The sequence below is a fragment of the Chiloscyllium plagiosum genome, unplaced genomic scaffold (assembly GCF_037043375.1).
Source record: "Chiloscyllium plagiosum isolate Xiang-an unplaced genomic scaffold, Cpla_swu_hap1 HiC_scaffold_33, whole genome shotgun sequence".
NCBI classification, from domain to species: domain Eukaryota; kingdom Metazoa; phylum Chordata; class Chondrichthyes; order Orectolobiformes; family Hemiscylliidae; genus Chiloscyllium; species Chiloscyllium plagiosum.
This window is the reverse complement of record NW_028270171.1, coordinates 37,731,452-37,739,444: the sequence shown is the minus strand read 5'-3', so window position 1 is coordinate 37,739,444 and position 7,993 is coordinate 37,731,452. Positions and strand designations below refer to the sequence as shown.

The 7,993-nt window shown below is 43.7% G+C and overlaps 1 non-coding gene across 1 annotated transcript; it reads right to left on the bottom strand.

Moving 5' to 3' along the window:
• Positions 1-1,559: 1,559 nt before the first annotated feature.
• On the bottom strand, positions 1,560-1,641 carry trnas-aga (transfer RNA serine (anticodon AGA)). The gene has a single exon. It is a non-coding gene; the product is annotated as a tRNA-Ser (tRNA).
• Positions 1,642-7,993: the final 6,352 nt, after the last annotated feature.

The following is a 7,993-nucleotide window of genomic DNA, read 5'->3' as shown; positions in this document are numbered from 1 at the left end:
ACGCAAGTATCTCTGTATCTTCCTCGCCAACATTTTCATTTTCTATAGCGAACACTTTCGAAAAATATTTATTTAGTGCTTCCCCCATCTCCTCTGACTCCACGCACAACTTCTCACTATTCTCCTTGATTGTCCCAAATTTAACTCTCGTCATTCTTTTATTCCTGACATACCTATGGAAAGCCTTTGGGTTAACCCTGAACCTATCTGCCAACAACTTCTCATGTCTCCTCCTGGCTCTTCTCAGCTCTCTTTTTAGGTCTTTCCTGGTATCGTTGGAACCCTCGAGCGCTCTAACTGAGTTTTCACATTTTGTCCTAACATAAGACTTCTTGTTCTTCTTGACCAGGGATTCCACTCCCTTAGTAAACCGCGGCTCACGCGTTCTATATCTTCCTCCCTGTCTGACAGATACATACTTATCTAGGGCACACAGGAGCTTTTCCTTGAATAAGCTCCACATTTTAATGTGCTCACCCCCTGCAGTTTCCTACCACATTCTACCCTTTCAAAATCTTACCTCATTGCATCGTAATTTCCCTTCCACCAGCTGAACCTCTTGCTCCGTGGAGTACACCTATCCCTTTCAATCACGAAAGTAAACCTGAGAGAATTGTGATCGCTGTCTCCAAAGTGCTCATCTACTCCCGAATCTAAAATTAGCCAGGCTCGTTACCCAGTACTAAATCGAAAGTGGCTTCGTCCCTTGAAGGCATGTCGACATACTGTGTCAGGAAGCCCTCCTTCACACACTGGGCAAAAACTGACCCATCTATAGTACTCGTACTGTCGTGATCCCAGTCAATATTTGGATTTTGTCTTGAGTGTTCCAGAGTTTTTCATTGTCCCAGAGTCCAGATGAAGTTTGTATTCCTCACGTACGTGAGCGATAATTCTTTCAATGTCTCAGATCAGTTCCTGTCCCGAGAACATTAGAGTCAATGTCCCGTCCTCTACTCGGTCCGAAAGTTCACACTTCTTCATCCTCCTCTGATTCGATTTCCCAAAGAGTTTCTCAAGATTTCCAAAGCTGGAGCCTAAATTATATGGTTTGCTTCTTAAACATTTTTCCAACTGCCAACTGACAATATTTTCACAGTATCTCTTCAGAATCATCTAGCTTGCACCATGTCCAGGGATGAGAAATCCCGTTTGGTGGAGAGATTCCCGAGGCTGGTGAGTTTCACTTTGGAACAAAGATGGTTAAGTGGCAATTTCCTGCGGTTGTTTCTAATGATGGGAGAGGGAGCGGTGGGGAATGAGCACTTTGACGAGCAGGAGGAAGTGTTGCCACTGACCCGAGTCAGAGAACAGTGGACAGGGATGAAAGGAATCTAATGAAAAGCAGCACTTCTGCTTAGGACGTTCAATAACAGCTGCAGAAACCCGATGTGTCGAGCAGTGTATCTGGAAAGAGAAACGGAGATAATGTTTTAAATATGGGTCATTTCTGATGAAGAACTCGAGTTTCCCAAGTCGAATCAAATTACCGGCCTGCTTTGCAAAACAGGTTTTCTGAACTTTGAGCGAGAATTGTTCCAGCAGGAAAGCATTCATAACGTAGTCAGCAGGATTCGAACCTACGTGGGGAAACCCCAATGGATTTCTAATCCATCGCCTTAACCACTCGGACATGACTACAGACAGTGGAGCAGGGTTGAGCACAGTTCATATGTGGTAGGCTTTGAAAGGTAGGATAATATAGTGCAGGATAGGCATGTCCCGTTGAAGGCAAAGGATGTGAAAGGCAATATTCGTGAACTGTTGATGACAGGACAATTGTACGACTCGCCAAGAGGAAAAGGGAAGCATACATAACGCCCCGGCAGCTAAGAACATAATGGTCCCTGGAGGAACATGAGAAGATTAGGACAAGTCTTAAACGAGGAATGAAGGGGGTTAAAAGGGGTCATGAAACAACTTCACGCTAGCAAAATTGAGGAGAATCCTAAAGCCTATTATTCATATATAAGAAGCAAACGGGTAACCAGAGAAAGGATTGGTCCACTGAAGGAAAATGAAGGAAGGCTGTATGTCGAATCTGAGAGAGTGGGTATGATTCTGAATGATTATTTTGCATCAGTGTTCACTGAGGAGAGGAACATGATGAATGATGAGTCTAGAGTAAAACATTTGATTAGTCTGGATCATGTTGACATAAGTAGGGAAGCTGTGTTGGGCAGGCTAGGGGTAATTAATGTGGACAAATCCCCAGGAACAGATGGGCTCTATCCCTGGTTCCTGAGCGAGGTGAAAGAGGAAATAGCTGGGGCCCTGACAGATATCTTCGTGGCATGCTTCAGCACAGGTGAGGTTCTGGCCGACTGGAACGTTGCTCATATTGTCCCCTGTCCAAGAAGGACAGTAGGGATATTCTGGATAACTACAGAACAATGGGCCTAACATCAGTGTTGGGAAGGTTGCTGGAGAAGGTACTGAAGTATAGGATCTATTCATATTTAGAAAATAATGTGCATATCAGTGAGAGGCACAGAGTTTATCGGGGAAGTGCCCAAGTTGATAGATGAAGGAAAGGCTGTTGATGTCATATACATGCACTACAGTATGGAGTTAGATAAGGTTCCCCATGGTAACCAAATACAGAACGTAAAGTAACATGGTGTGCAGGGTGTTCTAGACAGGTGGATAAAGAATTAATTGAGCAATAGGAGACAGAGAATGGCAGTTGAATGGAGTTTCTGGAAATGGAGAAAGATGACCAGTAGTGCTCCACAGGGGTCAGTGTTGAGGCCACTGTTGTTTGTGATATACATAAATGATCTGGAAGAGAGCACTGTTGGAATTATCAGAAAGTTTGCAGATGACACGAAGTTTTCTGGACTAGCAGAAAGTATAAGTGACTGTTTAAGAATACAGGAGGATAGAGATATACTGGAAAGTTGGGCGGAAAAGTGGCAGCTGGAGTTCAAAACAGACAACTGTGAGGTGACGCATTTCGGTCAGTCTAATTCTAGCTGGGGTTATACAATGAACGGAAGAGCTTTGGGAAGTTGATGGACAGAGAGATCTGTGAGTGCAGGTCCATTATACACTGAAGGTTGCTGCACACGTGGATAGAGTAGACAAGCAGGCATATAGTATGCTTGGCTTCATTGGATGGGGTATTGAATAAAATGGCTGGCAAGTCATGTTAAAATTGAACAATACATTGTTCTGGCCACACTTAGAATACTGTGTAAATTTCTGGTCGCCACATTACCAAAAGGATGTTGACGCTTTGGAGAGGGCACGTAAAAGGTTTAAGCGGATGTTGCCTCGTATGGAAGGTGCAATCTAGGAAGAGAGGTTGAGTAGGTTAGGTTTGTTTTCATTCGAAAAAAGGAGTTTGAGGGGGCCCTTTATGAGGTTTACAAAATCATGAATGTACAGACAGGGTAGATAGAGAAAAGTTTTATTTCCCAGATTGAAGGATTAAATACCGAGAGGTCACGCTTTCAAGGTGAGAGGTGAAAAGTTTAAGAGGGATACACGCGGCAACTACTTGACACAGCGGGTGGTTGGTGTCTGGAACGCGTTGTCATCAGAGACGGGAGAGGTAATCACGGTAGACACATTTAAGATGCGCCTGGACAGATGCATGAGTAGGTGGGGAGCAGAGGGATACAGATGCTTAGGAATTAGGTGACAGGTTTAAACAGTAGATTTGGATCGGCTCAGGCTTGAATAGATGAAGGGCCTGTTCCTTGTCTGTGCATTTTCTTTGGTCTTTCTTCTGAAATTACGCCAATATCATTACAAAATTTGTGAGGTCTAATTGCCTGAAGTGAATCGATGCTGAAACACTAGTCATAACAAATCTCAGTGCTGGCTTTTGTGTGGTAGCGTGGTCGAGCGGTCTAATGTACTGGATTTTAAGCTTCAGTTTCTATCGAATCGTGGCTTCAAATACCAGCATCGAAAGTGAGCTCCTTTGTGGAGATGTATGTGAGAGAACTGCGCATGTGTGGATGCCTTTTAATTTGAGTGTTTGCAGCTCCTCAGTGTGCTTACCCTCTCGGTGATAAAATCAGCGACCGTCTCTGAAAACAACGCAAGTTCCTGCTGTCCGACGTATCCTCATATCCCGTCGATGACATTGCTTTTGGATATCAGCGTTGCCAGTTTCTGTATCTCAAATGGTCAGCGCAGTTGGCTGAAATGTTGGTGGTTCGAGCCCACCCAGGGAATAAGCCTCAAATATTTCAGCACAAGCATTTACCTCGACCATGTATTGACATTGTAACTGGGAAAACTCTTCCATGATTCATCCCAAGTCCGCAGCTCCCGATGCCAACAGAAAGCGGCCACTGCAGCTTCAATCAGCGACTTTCTGCCAAGCCATGGGAAACAACTCGTGGAAACTCCTTCCTTAGTAACAGCTCTTTCCGTGTGAAAGGAGCAAAATTTTCACTTTAAATTGGAAAGGGCTTCAGGACATTGGAATGTTGCTCCAGTTCTTGGAACATGTTATAAATAAAACTCCTGACTTGAAAATAAGAAGTGGTAAAGGTTTTAGGTAGAAAGAACAAAGAAAGTGTTGATTGAGACGACTTTGTCTCGTCAGCAGATGGGAAATGCCCAACACTGTAAACGGCAATGATTGGGTTTCCTTAGGTAATTTCCCGACTGATTTACTGTCTGCCAGAGTGATTGGAAATCACATCAGCGATATAAAGGTGAGGGTAAAAAATATGAAGATATTAAGGTTGAACCTTAAATCCCGGGACAAATGCTGAATAGATTGTAATGCATTGAAGGAATAACTGAAATGAAAAGTGTGAATGATATTTTTGTGATTAGGAGGAATGAACTGGATCCTAAGAAATTGCTGATGAATTATGCTCGCAAAGTAATAGCAAACTAATCCACAGTGCACCGTGCTTGGTTAGCTCAGTCGGTGCAGTGTGAGATGCTTAATCTGTGGTTGGTGGGTGCAAGCCTCACAATGGGCGCTTTCACCGCTTAATACAATTCCGGCTCTTCTTTCCACGTGCAGTATTGCAACCCTTCGCAGGGGAATGTTCTTGCTGCTTTCATTTACACACCTGTCCGCCTGCTTTTGATCACACGTCGGTTTCTGAGTGAACACTGTTTCCATTTTACTGGAGACACCAGAGACAACTTTATCAGTGCAGCCGAAAATACGATGAATGATGTCCGTTTCAAAACGTAAGGTTCCAAACCAACCGTGCACCACCCAAAGTGTTCAAAGGCACGGAAAGCGAATGGCCACTTGCTTGGGGTCTGACAGAAACGGATCAATGTCACATGGGTACTGAACCAATTTTTAGTGATTCAGATTGTTCTGATGGACACCGAAGGGAACTCTCCCTCAACGTTTTGCAATTGTTCTTCTTGTGTTTAACGTAATGAACAGTATATTGTCAGTAACGAGGGTGGAGGTGCGGCAGGATCGTGAGGTTTCAGTGTGGGACATAGACACAGTAAGTCAAATATCCCCAGAGCACGGGAGAGCTGTTTGGTCCAGGATCACTGCCATCTTCTCTTACTAAACCAACAAATGACATTATTGGAAAATGCTGGTAGCATCTTGGAAATATAAATCGATTTAAGACTTCAGGACTAGTGATACTCCTTTTCCATGTGCATCTCCACCTGCGTTTGCACACTCTTCCTTTTTATTGAATGTCTCCTGACTTCCAACTTTATATTCAGCTTCTCTTTTATTACTTCCTCTCCAACCATTTTCCCAGTCTCCGATTTTGTATCAGAACTGTTCCATCTTTCACATTGCCCAGGACTTCGAACTGAACAAATAACTCTGTTTCTATTTCCTTAGATAGCAAATGATCAGAGGCTGGAAGGCAGTGTTGTTCCGAAATCTCATCCATGATTCACCCCGAGTCCACAGGGAGCAAGACGTTTACACGCAGCAGAATACGACACCATGTTCTCCAAACCGCCGATGCCAACTGAAAGCGGCCACTGCAGCTTCAATCAGGGCTTCCTGCCAAACCCTGGGACACAGCTCGTGGAAACTCCTTTCTCATTAACTGCTCTTCCCGTGGGAAAGGAACAAAACTTCCATTTTAAATTGAAAATTCAGGAGATTGGAAGGTTGTTCCTGTTCTTGGAACGTGGTATAAACAAAACTCCTATCTTGAAAATAAGAAGTGGTAAACGTTTTAGGCCGGAAGAACAAAGAAAATGTTGATTGTGAGGACTCTGTCTTGTCAGCAGATGGGAAATTCCCAATATTGTAAACAGGAATGATTGGGTTTCCTAAGGTAATTTTCCGACTGATTTACTGCTGCCAGAGTGAATGGAAATCACTTCATATGAAAATATTCGGGTTGAATATTAAATGCCGGGACAAGTGTTAAATAGATTGTAATGTTTTGAAGAAATAACAAAAGTGAAAGATGCGAATGATGTTCTTTGTGATTGGGAGGAATGAGCTGGATCTTTGCAAATTGTTGTGCCAGGTGAATTATGCTCAGAATGAAATAGCAAACTAATTCATCGCGTGCCAACCCTGGATATCTCAGTTCGGTGAAATGTGAGGTGTTTAATCAGAGAGTCGTGCGTCCAAGCCCCATAATAGGCGTTTTCACTGTTTAATCGAGTTCCAGTTCTTCGTTCCGCATGCGGAATTGCAAGCCAACGCTGGTGGAGCATTCTTGTTGCTTTCATAGACACATATGTCCTCCTGCTTTGATCACATGTCGGTTTCTGAGTGAAAACTGTCTGCACTTTACTGGAAGCGCCAGAGACAAGTTTATCAGTGCAGCTGAAAATGCTATGAATGGTGTCCATTTTAACAACATGAGATTCCACTGCATCCGTGCACCAACCAAAGTGTTCAAAGACACAGAACGCGAATGGCCATTTGTTAGTGGTCTGACAGAGACAGCTTAATGTCTCATGGGCCCTGAACGACAATTAACTGATTCAGAATGTGCTGATGGAACGGAACGGAGCTCTCCCTGAACGTTTTGCAATTGTTCTTGTTGTGTGCTCATGTAAGTTTATGTAATGAACAGTTTAGCGCCAGTAACGAGGGTGGGGGTGGGGAAGGATTCTGAGGTTTCAGTGTGGGACAGACCTGATCTGATCGAACGAGTAAGTCAAATATTCCCAGAACATGAGAGAGCTGATTGGTCCAGGATCACTCCCATCTTCTGTTTCAGAATCAACAAATGAAATTGCTGGAAAATCTCAGCAGGTCCAGTCGCATCTTGAAAATGAAAACCGAATGAGATTTCGGGACTGGTGACACTTCTTTTTCCATCTTCATGTCCCTCTGTCTTTCTACAAACTTCCTTCTTATTGAATATGTCCTGACTTCAAACTTTATATTCAGCTTCACCCTCATTGCTTCCTCTCCAAACATTTTTCCAGTCTCTAAAATTGTATCTCTTGTTCTATCTCTGACTTTGCCCAGGACTTCCAACTGAACAAACAACTCTGTTTCTATTTCCTTAGATACCAGATGGTCAGAGATTGGAAGACATAGGAGGACGGTTCGCGCTTTCAGAATATCTAGTCTGCTCCGCCATTCGATCTTGGCTAATATCGTTCTTAACTCCATTCTCCAGTCCTCTACCTGAACACTTACTCCCCAGTCTTAGGATCCAGTCTTTTACCCAGAGTGGGTCCTAATCCGTCCCAAAACCCTCCACATGTGTTGGCAGCTGTTACACCGTGTCGACGTGTCATCAATCTCAGTTTCAGTGATTCTGGCAAACACGAACTGTTCTGAGCAGCTCGATCGGCTCTCTGGCCCCACTGTGATCCTGCGGGGGAGCAGTAATCATCTTCATCTCCTCCGGAAAGGATCGGCGTTTCAAAACAAAAAATGGACAGAAAGAAAGATAGGCTTGTGTGTCAAGATATGTGTAGGTAATTGCTTTCTGACCTGGTCAGTAAACCTTACTCTGTATATCCCCGCAAATTCTAGCTGTCGTGATGAAAGGGAATACAAGTCCAATTTATTGCCATCTACACTTTTATTCGATATGTATTCTTCCTT